A 19,888-nucleotide genomic window follows, 5' to 3' on the forward strand; every position below is an offset into this window, starting at 1 on the left:
AACTGTGAAGTTTCTTCTTCACCCTGAAACTGAGCTCTGGTCCTATCGTTTCTCAAGACCACTTTCTTTTGATAAAAACATTGTTTCTCAGGGCTTTATTCTTCATTAATTGATTCTATCATTTATTGAAGAACAACCTCAAGCACATTTTAAGGTACATGACCTGTCTACATAGTCCTCTATTTTATCCTTATATGTGGTGGTTTTTCTGGGCACGGAATTGTAGGTAGGAAAAATTTCCCCTTAGAATTTTTAAAACATGGTTCACTGTTTTTAGTAGTCAGTGTTGCTGTACAGAAGCGTGATGCCATTCTGATTTCATTGCACATCTTTCATTTTTTCTTCTTTCTCTCCAGAAATGTTTTAAAACTCCTTTATTTTCAAAATGTATTATTCTTTCTGGAATAATCAATTTGATTTTTTAAAAAAATCTAGGCTCGTGTTCCTTGGTGTAGAAAATTTTCTTTCATTAATTCTTTGATAATTACCTCTGCTCCATTTTCTCTATTTTTCCTCTCAGAATGGCTTTTTATTTGGATATTGGGCCCACATGATTATTGATATTTTTTTATCTTTCTATATTTCTTTGTGTTTAATTTATGCTTCCTGGACAATATCCTTAAATGTGTTTTCCATTAGTGTAGTACTATCATTATTATTACTTTTGGTATAATATATGAAAAAATTGTTAGCATATCAGCAACTTCTACCCTCTTCCAATAAGGGCCATCATGACAGTGTGATGGCAAAATAGCTATCATACCTTGCTTATTCATGAAATATGTGGACACAGACAATCATTCAGTCCTGTGATTAAACTTTTTTGAAAAAACATTTTTTAGGATCTCTGCAAAGACATGCTTGCACTTATGTAGCCAACCAAAGACTCACAAATATACTCAAAGTTCAATTAGAATGTCTCTCTACTTCTCAAAACAGCCAAATAGAATGCTTGTCAATTATAGACTATCTCAACATTTCCTCTTTATACTACATAATACTTACTTTTAAGAGTAAGTTACTCTTCCAAAACTTATTCTCTTAGTAGTAAGTGCACATCACTCTATTCCATTGGTGGGCATTCAGTCATATGGCCACACATAACCATAATGTAGACTGGAAAATTTAGTTTAGCAGCTGTAAATACAGACAAAGCTTACCTTGCTTACTCACCTACAGCTCACTTCTTGCTGTGCAGCCCGATTCCTAAGAGGTCATGGACCAGTACCGGTCTGGGGCTTGGGGACCCCAGTTTTAAAGGCTTTGATTTAGCTGTTTTGAAAAGAATTTGCTGTGAGTGAGGAAAAGTGAAAGTAGAGACATGATTGAAGGACTTTTGTTGTAATTCAGGAAAGAAGCTTTCCCGAAAGGTTTCCCGGAAGCTCCTCAGCCCTTCTGAGAAGGAAATACCTCAGTTACCACATCTGTGAAATGATAAGACTTGACATGATCTCAAGATTATTATTTTTCAATGTTAAGTCAGAAACCTATGAAGAATAGCAGATAAAAAAAAGTAGAGAGATGCATGGTAAGGAAGTATTTCATGAAAAAAAAAAAGAATATACATTTTATTGATAGTATCTATTATTGAGGAGACATATACACCTAATTAATACGATTGCACTCTAAAAATCTCTTTCTTTCCCATCAAAATATACATGTGCTCCACATACATCTTTTTTGACAAGTGAAGCTTGTCCTTGTTTTTACATATAGCTGGATAATGATGGCCTGGGAGAATGTGATGTCAATTATGACATTTCACAAAACATCAGCATGCTGGAGAGATCCTTCACATGGGTAGCAGATAACACATTCGCTATAGAATCTCCCTGTCCTACAGAAAAGGCCTTCCAAATTATTTCAGTTTTATGTTCTGCCACAATGCAGGTTTGCTTCTGCCATCTCAGTATCTGATAACCAAACAGTATTTCAGGGTTAGCTATTCCCTATAGATTTTTATTACCTAGGCTAGGCAATAGCATTGCCAAGAAACATACATAGCATTGACCTAGAAATATTTAAACTATGTTCATCTCCAGTTACTATGTTTAGAAGTACCATAAATAAATATTGACAACAAAGGACAAGGTTTAACATTTTAAATGCATAACAGCAATAGGTAAAATATGTAATTGCTATGCATATATATTATAGAATCTCATTTGTTCACACAAATTGTATAACTTATACCATGACTCATTCTTAATATAAAGACTGATTATAAAAGGTAACTCATGTGGTTGCAATACCTAAAAATTAAAGTAATTTGCAATTTGGAGTATTTTATAGACATTGATTGTATATAAAAAACATCCAGCTTATTATATGTTGCTTATTTTTCAGGAAGTTATGCTTTTGGAGACACCAGGGTCTCTCTCTCTTTCTCTGTCTCTCTTTCTATGTGTTTGTAAGTTTTTGTTTGCTTTCTTCTAACTACTACATGTGAAGGTTAAGATTTGAATGATGAAAACTTTCTTGTATATTTTAAGGTGTGGCAATATTTGTAGAGTTTAATTCCATAGGGTTCTGATTTATACTATCTGATTTATAAGCCAAACAATAATAAAAATTTTCTTTTCAGGAAAAGTAGTTATAACAAATGTGTATAATGTTTAAAAGATTTTAAAATAAAAATGGTTAATATATGTATACATGTGAATTTTTATATTTTATATTTATATATATTTGTAGAAGTCTTGATTATATAAAAGCACTTCTGTTTGCCAAAAGACCACGACAAAGTGTACATTCAGGCAGTAGTTTAGCTATTGTATATTGTAATTTTGAAGCTAGACCATCAAGAAGAAGAGCTTTGAAATGAATAGATGCATTTTATTATCGATATACTAGAATTAGAGAATGATTTCTGGAATTATCTGAATTCATCTTGACAAAAGAGAAACCTTTCTAGCGCCGACTCATAAACAAGCATTTGGTCAAAATGACCAAAATGAATAAAAAGAAAATTTGTTATACTTGTTTAAAAAATTCCCTAAAGTCATGCATAAAGTATTACTGAAAAAAATCAATGTTTTTCTCATTTTTTCTAATGAAAGTATTCATGCCTTTAAATCACTATGGTTGCAACATAGTATTCTGATTGACTGTAGTGAATTCATTTCTTAAAGGAAAAAAATATATCTAAATTAGTTTTTTATATAAAAGTTTAAGGGAATAAACTGCAAATTATATTATCCAATTAGGTTTATATTTTCACTGAAGTAAATCTTGCTCTCAATTCCCAGTATAGCAGATAATTTCAAGGTTGTGTTAAATATGTAGCAGCTGGAGGTTGCCAAATGAATGTGTTGAATGAGTGCATTTTAGTGAAGTGTGTACTATCTTTTTTGACATGCATGTAATGATAACACATTTTTTGGCAGCTGGGCTCCCTAGGGCAAAGTGAAGCTGCAATAGAAGATAAAACAGCCTGCTTATGTAATGACCATAAAATAGTATGTGTGTATTTCATGAAAAATGTCTCAATTGGATGACTGACTTCAGTTGAGGTCATACTTTACAATTCACATCAGTCAAACATTTTCAAAATCCTAGATAGAATTGTAAGTACTTAAATATACGCATCTATCTATATTTAGCTCTTGCAAACTAAATCTTCTCCCATTTTATCTAACATATCACCAAACTGTCTTAAAGCATTTTCTAAATAAAAATATAATTTTAATAAGTATAAGTATTCCTATGAGGATATAAACAAAATTATGTATAGCTTGGTGTTTATTTCCTCAATTTATATTTTAAATTCAATCTTGAATACGTGAGGAATTTATTTTTTATAAAATATGAGTTAGTGATAACTTTCTTTCCCCCTCAAAAAGCTTATAGGCAGTCACTAATTTTGAATAGTATTTTTGTTTTTTTAATTTCCCAAAGTCAAACTTTACTGACAAAATAAAAAATACACAAATGAATAAAATATCCCCAGGTCTGGGACATGCTGCATGACTCCTCAGTTGCTTTCTTGCCACATCAAAGACCTGCTCTCTTGACCAGAATAACAGATGAGTTCTTTAAGTGGGCATTTGTGGGTTGTTTCCTCTCACTCTGTTGAGAGCATTTAAGTTATGAAACATATCTGTTTTATATCTCAGAGAATTATGTAGCTTACATGATATTCTCAGGGGATGAATATAATGATTGTTATTCATAGAATTACAATGTGTCATATTTAAAAAATTTAAATTGTTAAATATATTTATTTGTACCTAACATCAGGCTTTCTAGTCTTATCCATTATGTCTCTCTTTGATCTGCATCAGTGTAATGTGCACTTAATTTAATACTTAAGAATGTTTAAATCTACTGAAGAAGAAAAAAATAAACAGGATGATAAAAATTTATAAGGTATCCTGGTAAAGCTCATGAATATTCCAGGAGAAATGTAGGTAACATAAAATGCTTTAAGTATGTATACTAACTTGAGACATTATAAAAAAATAATAGGCAAAAATGCATTGAATAGATAATAAAGTATTTAGAAAGGATATACATAATTCTAAGATGACTGATAATAAAATGGAGAAGCTTCATATTTATATAGATTATGATATTAAATGACAGAAAGACTAAGAAAACTTAGGCAAATAAAAATTATCATAGCAATATTAACTCTCAAACATAGAATTGGTATTGAAAGAAACTAATAATAAAAAAGGTGATATTTTGAGATGTCTGAGTTGTTTGAAACTGTCTTGAACAAATTTAGTTATATCCTTGTGAGGTAGATACCTATATTTCTACTTTTATAAAATATTTCTAAGTATAAAGGTGCTAGACATATTAGTGTACTGGTGCTGACAGTATTTTGTAAATGTTTGAAAATACTCTATATTTGCAACTGTATTGATTTTCTATTTCTAAAATTGATAATTTTGTCATTTCTCTAGTTTTCTTTGTTCATTCTTATTGGAAGCTTTTCCCATTAAAATATTTTAAAAGTATTATTTTTAAAATTTTAAAATCTATTGTTCTTTCTGATTTTTAGTTAATTTGTCCTTTTTATTTGTGCTATTTCCTTGATATAGAACTACTATTTATTTTATTGTGTCTTAACTTCGGTAATTCAATGCTTATTTTATTTGAACTTATTTTTTATTAATAATATCTTATAACTCTTAAATAGTGATTACTGCTCTGTTAGCTTTATGTATGCTTTTTGAATAAGCTCTTGATGGATGCAAGAGTTATTTTGAAACAACCTTTATTTTTATATGGCTGCATTTTTAAGGAGATGATAGTAATATTTTATAATTAAATAATTATATTTCAATGCAAACAGATAATGTGGTTATAATATTTCTACTTGTTGAACCAAATATGAAATATTTTTGAAATGCCAATGCCATATATATATACACATAGAGTTCATGTATAAATATGTAACTGAGTATATACATAAAACCAGTGTTTAAAATATATTATTTAAATTTTTTCATGTCCTGTTATTAAGGTGATTTGCTAAAGACTTAGAGTGTGTTGTTTCAATTATTTATTCCTAGAGTTTATATCTGTTTGTTTCTTGACTTATCCTTTCAAATTCATAAAACCTCATTAATCAACTTAAATCTCCTTTCTTTATTTATCCTTTTAGTATTATTAATATTAAAACTACTGCTTTATTATATTGAATTTTCCACAAATAAAAATGTATAACATATTTGGACTTTACATATTCATAATTTTTAAAAATCTTTGTCAATTTTTGTTGGTTTATCATGTAATGTTATCATTTACACCAGGCCTTAAGCTTCACGCTATTTAAGTTGGTCTTCATTTAGTGCCATATCCTTCAGTACATTAAATCACTTTGATTAAATATGATTTAAAACAATTGTAACATTTACTTATGTTTAATAAATCTTCTAAATTTATTATTATTTCAAATAAAAATGGATGATTTTAATATATCTAATTTAAAATGAGAGAATCACTTGGTTTTATATATTTTGTATTCATTCTACTAATTCTAAAAGTTTATTCTTTCAATATCAGCAATGTAACACATTCTATAAAAAGTAGAAGGGGTGTCAAGTTTCAGTTGACACATATTCTGTTTTCTGATCTGATAGACCTATCTTCAGCATCAACTTCCTTATATAGGTCATCTCATTTTCTTTCCCAATATTCACATTCTTTTATTTGTTAAATTTTTTTTTCAATTAGGAAGAAATTTTCTGTCTCTTTACCTGCCTTTGTGAGGTTTTCAAGTAACTATAGTAATGATTTATTCATGTACCAATGTTAACATATGATATATTCTTAATTATTGTATTAATGAAACATTTTATGACAAAAATGTTTTGCTAACTTATTTGTGCAATACTGAAATTTATCTGCATATGTAATAATCGAACAAAAACTATGCGTACAAGATATATGACTTTTTTCTGAATAAGCATATTTAATTTCATAGAAAAATCAAGGATAGATATGTTGCCTAATTCATCATGGTGTCTACTCTGTAGTAATATTAAAAAACACTGTGAATACAATTTTCAAATGATAGGGGCAGAAGAAAAATAATTGTATTTTAAACTTAACCTTGGCTTATTGAATATATTTTTCATATTTCATTTTAGCAAATTGATAATATATTGGATACTGGTCATCATTTTGTTAACATGAAGCATTAGAGAGCAAAGTTGTGATACAAAAATGATTTTGACAGACTAGAACAATAGACCACATCTGATAAGTGACCTCTAATAACTGCAAAGGAAAGCCATGAAATTAATTTGAAAGAACTAAATTGCCATTACAGCAGATTATATTAAAACAAAAATTTTAGGAGACTTCAGCTGACACAAATATCAATAACTTAATATTTTGATATGAGTGCTGAAGTTATTCACAATCTTAGTCTAAATTAGTAGAAACACCATGGTCAGAATAAAATGCATGGCAGACCTACCACTTTTCTTCCTTTTAGACAGACAATATTGCTTATGTACTTTTTGGTGGGCCATGTTTATTGGCATTGGCAAGACTGGGCATGCTGTGAAGTAACTAGATTTAATTGAAAAGACTACAAACACTCTGAGAGACCAATGACTATGGAAACATAAGATTAGCTTACCTGTAAGGAAAGAAAAAAAGCAACACAAAAATACACATAGAGAACCTTAAATGGAGACTTAACAAGCATGCTTTGGTGACATTGTGTAGAGAATCAATTACAGTTACAGTAAAAGTATCACTTCCCACATTACATGATCAATGTCTGCAAAATATTTAAAACATCTTTCCTAAATATAGTTTGTATTTTATTAAAACTTTATGTGCAGAAATAAATTATTGCTTAACAAATGTATACCTTCAATTTTTTGGATTTTGAAATTCCAAGTATATAGAATGAGATTACTAGAAAAGTTTTAATATTTTTAATGATTTCTAAAAATAAACAGCAAATGTCCTAGAAAAGAATAAAGATATTTTGCTACAATTAATATATATTTTACCTTACTGAGAAAAATAATGTATTCAAAAGTCATATTTCATCATTATTAATGTAAATCTAATAAGAAAAATTAAATATGTGTCAGGACAATGCATTGAAGAAAGCTAAATTCACAGTTTATCATTTTTTTGTTTGTTTTTTGCTTTTTGTTTTACTGCTGAGCTGTTGTTTCCTGACTCTTTAGGTACACATCACATCTTTTGCTCTGCCTCTCAGAAATGTGCTGGTTAACTATGGCAAGAAAAATTAGTCTGCATGTGTCCTTCCCATTGTAGGGTCCCAAACAAGCAGTTTTAATGTGGAATCCCTGAAAATAAACAGCAAATAGCAATAAAACATAGATTAAGACGTTCAGACAGCAATGTAGATGTAGCAAATCAGTGAAAAATAATTCCTGGTCTGTTAAGCACCAGATTTTGATAGTCTGTCATTGGAGAAAGTCAAAACTGGAATCATAGCCAAGCTCCTCTTTCATACATCAGGCATGTTTACGAGTCATTCATGGTCTTCAACTGTGAAATGGGAGTGTTTTGAATGAGTAATTTATGTCATAGACAAAGTCTGGTATTAATTAAACACTGAATTAGCTTGGTTAATTTTATCATTATTGTTATTACGTCAATACTTTCACAAGTGATAATATACATTATTTTCTGAGTTGCTATGGGAGTGAAGGTACCATTGAAGGGGTATTAAACTTTTTATGTATTTTTTCTTGAATTGTCTATTTTAGAATTCTAAGTTAAATTCGTATCACTTACCTTTATTCTGTGGCCTCTTTCTCTTCTCTGTCTACATTCTTTTACTCACAAAAAGAAGGAAAAGTTCTTTCTTGAACTTTCATACAAACCATGAAACTTGAAAGCTTCTCAAGTTTCATGGTTTGTATATTTTCCCTGAAAATGCACATATTTATCTCCAGTCTCAACCTCTACCCTGGATTCCCGCCTCTGACTATGCTATCACTCTACTCGAATAACCTATGGGCATAGCAAAATGATAATGTCCAAATAAGAATTAATTATTATCACCATCTGTTCCTTACTCCCAAAGTTTCCTAATCTCAATTAACCATTTACAACATTTATCCAGTTACAACATTTATTCACAATCTAATGTTGGTATCCTTTATTTCAGCTATTGCTTTCTCCCTCCTGCTATCCCAAAACACGCATAAATTTCATCCAACTGTAAATTCAATTCTTTATATCTCAGACTAGTTCTCCTATCTAACTATTTCTCACTTCACTTTCTACTATCCTAGATTTAGATACTATTTGCTAATTGTAGTACAACCGACATCTACTTACTCAATTTGCCCCCACATCTGCCCTTCATTAGGTCTAGTTTGACCCTTGGAACTACATGAATCTATCAAATACAAAATTAAAACAACTTTACTACCAATGTGTTTCCACCACAATTGGAATAAAATTCTCACTCCTAACCTTGTCCTACATGGGCCTAAATTATATGTCTACTTCCCACCTTTTCGACATCATCTCATAGCACTCTCCTCCTCAAACACACCACAGCACTTGAAAAAAGAATGGATTCTTTTTTTTTTTTTAATTCTTTCTCATTTTAAAACCTTGCCAATTGTTTTCTTTTGACAGGGGTATTCCTTTTCCAATTATTTGTGTGATAATCAAAATCCTTCATTTAGGTCTTAGCTAAACTGTTACCTTTTTTGGGACACAGAAAACTGCACCACAAAATGAAGGCCTCAGAAGCACCTTCTGAAGCAAAAGTTTTTTCTCTGACCTTCTCCTGTCCTCCTTTTCTCAGTCCCATTCTCCTCTGAGGCTAGCTACAGAAACTAGAATCCCTCTGCCCTACGGCAGTTAATAAAAGCTAGAACGCTTCTTTCTAAAAGCCATACATAAAACCTAAAGTTTGTGTAAAAATTGATCATAATGAAATTATCTGACCTACCTTCATTTGACAGTAGGTCATGAGACTCCCATTCCAGAGAGGGCCCTGCCCCACACTGAGAAGACAGGAATGCTGCTCAGAGAGACCAAGATGAATCTAGACAGATAGGCCTTGCTGGGTTTCCTCACTCAGTTTGTTAGCTTTATATCATACCCTTTTTTTACAATAACATTTCTACACAGCTTTTCATACTTTGTTGAACCTAAGCATAAAAATGGACAATTTCCCATGTGTCTTTGGGTGGTCATTCTGAAGGTTCCTGTGCATACATCTTAAATAAATTTGTATGCCTTTTCTTCTAGTAATCAATCTTCCTCATGTCAGTGATTTTCAGTGAAACTTCAGGGGCCAAGGGCCTTTATGGCTTCACCTTCCATGATTATAACTTCCAAAATGCTACCTTCTATTCCATTTTATTCCCTAATACCATAGCATGCTTTATTTTCTATACACATAAAATATTATTTGAACATATTAATTATAATTTATTTTTGTGTACCTTTCCTATTGTAATGCTAACAGGAAAGGTACATCATGATGCTCATAACTTCATCTTTAATGTCTATGATAGTACACATAGGAGCCCTCAATAAATATTTATTGGGTTAATTGATTAATTGCAAAAGGAATATGAAATGAAATTGTATGCCCATCCATCATGTATATATAATAGAAGGTTAAATAACAGTAGAAATTATTTTAATATTTGGTTAAATCTTTTTATAACCATATATAAATTCCAGCTCATAGAAATTCTCTTTTCTTTTCTAGTTATGGTGGTTTGATCATTATTAACTCAGGTAGGAAAAATAACTCCTAAATAAAATATATTAATGGGAGTTCCTTTTCAATTTATTCCAGCATTGTGCACCATACTTTTTCATATTTTACTATTTCAAAAAGTCCTTCCTTAAAATGTACTCACATTTCTCTGAAGTAATTTGTGTTAAAATTTCTTAAAATGAAAGCCATCATCCGACACAATGAAGTATACTTGGAGACACCCAATGCTACCTGCATTGTTAGGCCAGTTCCAACACAGCAAGTGGAATCTTTTTCTTTAGAATAATTCTTTGATGAGACTGAAATGAGGTAGAGAGAATAGAGAATGTTTTTTTCTTTTTTTGACATTTTTTAAAATGTACGTTTTCAAAAACTTGGTGAAGAAATATAAAAAAATAACTGTAGCTACAAAATAGGAATTGAATAAGAAATAAGTAGCTAATGCATTTTAACATGTTTAATCATTAAGTATGATTTAAATACAGAATTAAAAATGCCACCTAATAAGAATGGAAGCAGGATTTCTCTACATCTCTAAATGTTATCTTTGCTTCTATCTTTATAGACTATGGGGATAAAGTAATGATAGTGCTGGTATTGGGAAGAAAATCATTCTGACTATTGTCATAAGCAAGGTGAATATTTTCATGTTTCTGAGGCTAGGACTTTCTCAGAAAATAGGAACCTGGTTCAAAGATCTTTGAAGTAAAAAAAGAAAAATAAATCACAGAATACATAGTGAGATGGGTTCCAGGGAAATTTACCTCCCTTATTGGTATGTGTTTACTTGACAAAGGCGGGATGAAATCTTAAAACATGGATTCACATCCCAAAAGATTTGTTTATCTAAAGAAGATTAGGCTTTTCTTCTCTTAGGAGAGGAGGTTAGCAGCTGGGCAACCTGTAGCCTATATAAATATGCATATTCATGATTTTCTAGTGCTTCTCCTGTGGCAGATTTAATCCCCTTCTTTATGTGCCAGATAACATATGACACTCATAGCATCTCACCAAGAAAAATGGAGCATGAAGATCCAATGTGGTCATTGTTGTGAGTAACCATGTCTGAAATCTGTTTCAGAAAACATGTGTTAGCTTTCAGAATAAAAAAAAAATAAATATGAATATTAAAATGTATTAATGACATTTTTTCATTACTGTTTTACAGCTATAGATATTTTTTCTATTTCCTTACCAAGTTTTTGAAAAAATATATTTTAAAAAATGCCAACAACAAGCATGTTCTCTGCTCTTCTCCCTACCTCATTTCAGTATCATGCAAAGAATTGTTCTAAAGAGAAAGAACTCACTTGCTGAGATGGAACTGGTCTAAAAATGCAAGGAGCATTTGGTGTCTACAAGTGTACTTCATTGTGCTATGATGGATTTCATTTTAAGAAATATTAACACAATTTGTTTCAAGAGAAATGTGAATGCATTTTAAGGAAGAATTTTTTGAAACAACAATAAAATATGAAAAAATGTGGTGCACAATACTGGATTCAATTGAGAAGGAATTCACACTTATGAGCTCCACATTTATCTCTCTAAGTTTAAAGAAGAAAGTAATTTGAATACAAGAAATTATGTTGATATCATACTGAAATCTGAAAATGATGATTACCCAGTTCTTTGCTATTTCTAATAGTAGCTATATTTTTACCATCAACTAAATTCTTATAATTAATTTTTACAAGCACTCTGAGTTAAACAATAAATTATTTTTTGTGGGTTTCTTACACAATAAAAGAAGACTTAATAGTCAATCTTTGCTCATATTAGATGAAATTTTCCAATTTTATTTGCATATATATATGTGCCTGTCTAAGTTTCCCAAAGTTTTGGGACTTCTGAATAGTTGCTGTTAATATCTAAACAATCACAGTTGCAAGTTCTAACTTGCCCGCAAATGCAAGTGTTATAGTTAGAATTTAGGTAAATATAAAAAATTGAATGTGACACTGTTAAACTTTGAAAATATAGATCCTTTGAAACACTAAGCCTTCAGCATTTACAGAAAATAAAGTTGGATAATTGCTGTTTAAATATATTTTACTATTTTATTAGATAATTTCATAGGTTATAAATAAGTTTATAGGTTATATCAGTATTCTTTCAGACTACACTGTGTTTTTAGTACTTTTTACTCATTTTTCAAAGTAAAGTTATATACAACACAAAAATAATATGCTATAGTAGCAGGATCCACTCCATATTTTGCTTTCTATGGCTCGAAAATTATCAAAAACTGTATATGAAACTTAAGAAATGAGGAAAATATCTTGTGCTCTCTCTCTCCCACCCTCCAGCCAAACCACAATTATTTGGGAGTTGGAGTAAACTAACACTTGCTTTAGGATCCACAAAATTGCATTTTTTTAAATTTAATGAATCTGTCAGAGTTGATCAATGTGACACTTATGATTGCTCCCTACCAAGAGAAAGGGTTAATAAAATAATTTTTTAAAGAATTAAAATTTATCTGCTTTCAAGTAGTTTATAAGTTTTCAGACTAGGACTGGTAATAACAAGTACACATATACATATTATGTAGGTTAGTTTATTATTTGTGGCATAAAAACATAATTTTGAAGCAAAGAAATTCAGTTGTAAGGTAATATTAACACAGACCAGATAGAGAAGTAATTTTATGGAATTTAAGTGGTTACAATTTTTATTAGATGGTGATAAAGGAGGGGATTTTATGAGTAAAGATTTTAAAAAATTAAGTAAAGTAACAGTCTGGAAATCCCAGTGTTAGTGGCAAAAATTGTGAGTGGCACAAAGCATGCATAGAATAGTAATGAATAACAAATTTGAACCACATATGCTAGGTCTGGAATTCCTCCAATTCCTAAGCACCTTTCATTTAGGAATGGGAAACCTTTGGGAAGCCAAAGTAAATAAAAGCACAGTATGTGTGTTACTATGAGAAAACAAACTGAACATAAGGAGAATATTTAAAACATTGTTGGGACAATCCTGGTGAAATAAAACTAAGGATATGAGATAGAATTGTAACTGTAGGACTAGAACTGAGAAAAGTGTGTTAATGCACATGTAAGATTCCACAAGTGTTGGCTGTTGATATTTCCCTGAAAAATGAAGATTAAGAACAAGAAATACGAATCAAAGACACCAAGCAAATAGAGAGGAGTGGACCCATCACTTTCAGCATTTTCAGAGATGCTTGTTCTTCTTATTTCAACTAGAAAACAAGACATTTGTCAAATTATCTTCCTCTGAGTTTCTCTTTCTCCTTATCCATGTTTTTTCTCTTTCGGTCTGCACACACTCAAACATCTACACATACTCATAACTTTCCTCATCTATTCTCACTATATCTACAGTATCCTTACCCCTCAATTGTAGGTATCATATATTTATAATACACCTTTTTGTGCTTGTTCTATTTATTTGTATCTCATCTTAAAAGACACATACAGTTTTAGTTGCGTATTTTTTTCTTCATGTGTTATTGATTCTTCACCCACTGTAATCTAGGGCAAATCCACCCAACCAATATAGAATTTTACACTATGAATTTTTAAATGTTGAATTTCATAGACTTTTCTCAGATATCTTCACATAAAGATATGTGCTGCTTTAGTAATTGAAAGTAAGATGTAAAAATCACTATAGTATTTTCACTGTCTATTCAATTTCCATATCCTCCATTTTGTTCAAGACATCCATACTCTTTCATTTTGACTTTTACTAAAATTGTGTCACTTAAGCAATCATTTTGTCTAAACAGCTTCAAAGATATTTATTTTCAACTCGAAAGTATGATCATTTGTTTCTTACCAATGCAAACTCATGCAAACCTACACACACATCCACTCTTTATATAAACCAGCTAATTCACTCTATTCTAGCTTTAATAACTATTATATATTATTTTCCTTCTTAGAGCTTTTTTCATTAAAGAAATGTCTCCTATAGTACACCTCCAACAGCCTAGCTATTTTTGAATTATCACATAGATTTCATGGTATTTTTTTCTAAAACCATATCAAATAGGTCTGGTTTTGTTATGTTTTCATAAATCCATGTGCTTTACCTTCTCAGCCATTTTTACAACATAAAATTTATACTTTTTTGGTAATAATTAATGGTAATCTTTCACTCTAAACTGGAATCTGAGATCTATTACAGAGTCTGTTTTTACATGACTCGTCATTGTGTATCTATTCATTTCTCTTTTTATTTGACTGCGTATATGGCTGCCTATAGTTGTCCATTCACAATTTTTTTGAAGAACAGATGGAGGGATTCAAAGGAAAAAGGAAGAACAAAAGTAAACAAAATATGGCCGGGCGCGGTGGCTCACGCCTGTAATCCTAGCTCTTGGGAGGCCGAGGCGGGCGGATTGCTCAAGGTCAGGAGTTCAAAACCAGCCTGAGCAAGAGCGAGACCCCGTCTCTACTATAAATAGAAAGAAATTAATTGGCCAACTGATATATATATGTAAAAAATTAGCCGGGCATGGTGGCGCATGCCTGTAGTCCCAGCTACTCGGGAGGCTGAGGCAGAAGGATCGCTGGAGCCCAGGAGTTTGAGGTTGCTGTGAGCTAGGCTGACGCCATGGCACTCACTCTAGCCTGGGCAACAAAGCGAGACTCTGTCTCAAAAAAAAAAAAAAAAAAAAGTAAACAAAATAAAAAATAAGGAGAAAAAAAATTTAAAATTTCTCTCTTCACCTCTTTTTAAAATAATGCCAATACCACTTTATTAAGTGTATATTTAGAATATTTCTAAAATTCAAGATTAATAAATGTAACTCGCTAATGTTAAAGAAGAAAATAAATGATTATATAATTGCTCACTCTATAAAAATAGGATGCTTTATTATTCATTCAAGGGCTAACGTGTCTTACCCTTAAACTATCTTTTTTATGATTGTTTTGAACTGCTTAATCCATTAGTGTATATTTCCTCAAATGTATTTACTACATCTATCAAAATTTCATTGACTTAATTTTTTCTTGCTTTTCTATGTATGGAAATTGGTTTTCTGCATGTCAACATTAATCTAACATTTTTGTATTGTTCCAAATATCATATTTTTAAAACTGTTTTCATCTTACCCAATATACTATAATCTAATCTTTAAGCAGGTCTACTGGTTCATATGGCTTAAATGACAGAGCAACTTGCACAGCAGCCTAGCTGTATTGCAGAGCCTCCTTTTGTTCTGGGCTCCCCACAAAACTAGCTGCTTTGGGTTAATAAGTAAATGGGTCAGAGTAACACAGCCAAATGGGGCATATGTTGCCTCCAAAATCCAAATAGGCTCATTAGGCATTATGCCTCTTTTTTAGTTATAGTAGGGGCCAGATGTAGCACCTTATCCTTCACCTTAATAGGGATATCTTGACATGCTCCATACCATTAAACTCCTAGAAATTTCACTCAGGTAGAAGACCCCTGAATTTTTACTAGATTTATTTTTTACCTTCTGATCCACAAATGTCTTACCAATAAGTCCAGAGCAGTGACTGGTCTGGACCTAGTTCCCTAGGTCCCATCAGCATAATTTCATCAATGTAAGGGACCAATGTGATCCATTGGTGGAAGGGAAAAGCCATCAAGATCTCTGAAAACTAAATTATTAATATGACATGGGGCTGGAAAATTGATATACCTCTGAGGTAAGACAGGTAAAGATGTATTGCTAGTGTCACCAGCTGAAAGAAAACTGGCTCTGGAGTTCCTTATGGACAGGGATGGAGAAAATGCCTTTGCCTGATCCATAGCTGCATGGCAGGTACCAAGAGATGTGTTACTTCGTGTAAGTGATGAAACCACATCTGGTACAGCAGCTGCAATTAGAATCACCACTTGGTTAAGTTTATGATGATCCACTTTCATTATCCAAAACTTCTCTGTCTCCTGCACAGGCTGAATAGACAAGTTGAATGAGGATGTGGTGGGAATCAACATAGCTGCATCTTTAAAGTCCTTCGTGATCACACTAATCTCTGCCATCCCTCTATGTATGCAGTATTGCTTTTGATTTGCCTAAGTAGAGGCAGCCCTGATGGGCTTTACTTGGCTACCATAATAGATCTTACTCCATGGATCAGGAAACCAATGGTAATTCTACCAGCTGCTAAATGTATCTATTCCAATTATACATTCTGGAATTGGGGGAATAAACACAAGACGGATTTTGGGACCCAGTGGACCCACTATGAGACAGATCTGAGCTATTTGTATGTATATATACATATATTAATCAAGTACCTTTCTTTTCTTGTCTTTCTTCATTGGTCACCTGACCCCCCATAAACCCCTACTCCGACTGGAGGGCCACAGTGGTGCTGAAATATCTTGGAGTCAGTGTCAATTCAGTGCCAGTGTCCAGTAGTATAATTATTGCCTTTACCGCAATTCACTCTTACCCTGGTAAAAGGTCATACTTCCCTTGGGGAAAGGCTGGAATAAAGAATGACAGTATAATTCTTAGTAGTGTACAAGGATCCTCTATTGATGTCATGCCCTTATAGCTGAATCTCATTACAAAACAAGTCCTTACCATCATCTGCAGATAATTCTTCTCCTCTTGAGAAACAGCTCTTGGCCTAATATTAAGCCTTAAAAGAATCTGAATACTTGAACAAAAATCAACAAGTTATCATGGGACCTGAGCCACCTATCATAAAGTAGCTGTCACCTGACCCAGCAAGCCATGAATTTAGGCATGCATAGCAATACTCTCTCATCAGGTGTAAGTGGTATATATGTGATCGGCCTAGAGAAGGTTCTGCAAGCACAAATAAGTTACATAATGAAGTGACCAAAATACCCATGGCCCCATTCCTGTTACATTGCTTTCCCTTTCCCAACTTATCCCTGTGACCTCATGAGGAGTTCACTATGATCAGTTGACAGAGGCAGAGAAGACTTGGCCTGGTTTATAGATGCTACTGCAAAATATGCAGATGTCACTCAAAAGTGTGCAGAAGCTTTTAGCTCCTATTCTTGTGTATATAGCCCCATTCTTGGATGTACCTGAAAGACAATGGTAAAGGAAAATCCTCCCAGTAGGTGAAATTTCAGGTAATTCACCTGGTGAATTGTGCACTGTGCTTGGAAGAAGAAATGGCCAGACATGTGATTACATGTCCATTAATGGTCTGTGGCCAATAGTTTTGCCAGATGTTCAAGGATTTAGAAGGGATATGATTGGGAAATTGCTTATAAGGAATTTGGGGAAAGAGATATTTGTATAGACCTCTGTGGATCGGGAAAAGAAAGCAAAGATATTTGTGTTCCATGTGCATGTTCACCAATGGGTGACCTCAGCAGAAGAAGGTTTTAATAATCAACTGGATAGGATAATGCATTCTGTGGATATCAGTTAGCCTTTTCACCAGCCACACCTGTCCTCACATAATGGGCTCATTAACAAACTGGGCATAATGGCAGGGATGGAAGTTTTGCAAGGACACAGCAACATGGACTTCCATTCACCAAGGCTGACCTGGCTATATGTTCAGTGCTGAGTGCCAATCTGCCAGCAGTAATGAGCCCCTGATATGGCAGTACTCCCCAGGGTGATCAGCCAATTACCTCTTGGTAGGTTGATTACATTGGACAGTTTTCATCCTGGAGGGAGTAGCATCTTGTACTTACTGGAATAGACATTTACTCTGGGTACAGATTTGCCTTTCATGCTTGCAGTGCTTCTGCCAAAATTACCATCTGTGAACTTACAGAATGCCTTATCCTCCCATCATGGCATTCCACAGAGCATTACTTTTGAACAAGGAACTCCTTTCACAGCCAAAGAAGTGTGGCAATGGGCCCATGCTCATTCAATAATTGCTATTACCATGTTGCCCACCATCCTGAAGCAGCTGGCATCACAAAAGAGTGGAATGGCCTTTTGAAGACTCAGGTATAGTGCTCAGTTATAGTTAGATGGCAATACCTCCCAAGGGTAAGGCAAGGTTCTTCAGAAGGCTTAAATGTTCTGACCTAGAATCCAATATATGGTACTGTTTCTCCCATAGCCAAGATTCATGGGTCCAGAAATCACAGAATGAAAATGGGAGTGGCACTACTCACTATTATGCCCAGTGACCCACTAGCAAACATTTTGCTTTCTTTTCCTGTGATTTTACGTTCTGCTACCCTAAAGGACTTAGTTGCAGAGATAAGAAAGCTTCCACTAGGAGAAACAACAATGATTCCACTGATTTAGAAGTTGAGATCGCCACCCAGACACTTCAGCCCTCTTCATATCTCTGATTCAAGAGGCAAAAAAGGGAATATACAGTGTTGGTGAGGCAAATAATCCTGACTACCAAGGGAGATTGGACTCTGAGTACTTCACAATGGAAGAGGGGAAGAGTATATCTGCAATATAAGAGATCCCTTAGTATACCTTTTATTATGACCATGCCCTGTGGTTAAAGTAATTGGAAAACCAAAACAACCCAATCCAGGCAGGAGCTTCTAATGCCCCAGAACCATCAGGAATAAAAGTTTGGGTCACTCCATCAGGGAAGGAACAATGACCAGCTGAGGTGGTAGCTGAAGACCAAGGAAATGCAAAATGTGTGGTGGAAGAAGACAGTTATAAATACCAGGTGTAACTATGTGACTATTTATAGAAATAAGGATTGTCATTATCATGAGTATTTCCTTCTTATTTTAACATGACTATATTTGTATATATATATACACATATATTAATCAAGTACCTTTCTTTTCTTGTCTTTCTTCATTCTTTATAATGTACTATAAGATGTATTGACTTTATATTAGTATTTAAGTACTAATTTTACATCATAATATTTCAGTCATGGGTTATTAGATGAGTAAGCATCACTCAAGAATAATGTACCTTCTCTTCTGGGGAAAGTATTAGTGCATTTCAATTGTAGGTAAGATAGTTTTATCATGTTAGACAAATTTATGATTTTGTTATTGTCTTTATATGGAGACTAAATACAGTATAAGGAAATGTATTAATATATGGGTGCCAAGTTAACAAGGGGTGAAACCGTGATGTGTAATTCTATGTGTCATCTTCACTGAGCTAAAGGATGCCCAGATAGCTGGTAAAACTTTATTTCTGGGTATGTCTGTGACATTGTTTTTGGAAACTATTAGCATTTTAATCAGTAGACTGAGTAAAGAAGATTCACCTTCACCAGCGTGAGTGGGAATTATCCAATTATTGGAGGGCCTGAATAGAACAACAAGGTGGATGAAAGACAAATTATTTTTCTTTCTTCTTGAGCCACGGCATTTATCTTCTCTTGTCTTTGGACATTAGAGCTCCTGACTCTCCAGTCTTCAGACACCAGGTCTTACACCAGAGGCAAATTTATGACCTCCCATTCTCAGGACACCAGGCATGGAATGGATTATACCAGTGGCTTTCCTGGTTCTCCAGCTTGCAGATGGCAGATTATGGGACTTCTCAGTCTCCATAATATTGTGTGAACTAATTCTCATAATAAATCTATGTGTCTCTATCTCATCCTCTTTCTCCTTCTCTTTCTCTCTGATACCCAATAATTCATTCTGTTTCTATAGAGCTGCAGTCCACAACCCCTGGCCACACAGCAGGAGGCGAGCTATGAGCAATCCAGCAAAGAAGGTTCATCTGTATTTACAGCCACTCCTCATCGCTCCCATCACCCCCTGAACTCCCTCCTCCTGTCACATAAA

The sequence above is a fragment of the Microcebus murinus genome, chromosome 13 (assembly GCF_040939455.1).
Source record: "Microcebus murinus isolate Inina chromosome 13, M.murinus_Inina_mat1.0, whole genome shotgun sequence".
Classification (NCBI taxonomy): Eukaryota; Metazoa; Chordata; class Mammalia; order Primates; family Cheirogaleidae; genus Microcebus; species Microcebus murinus.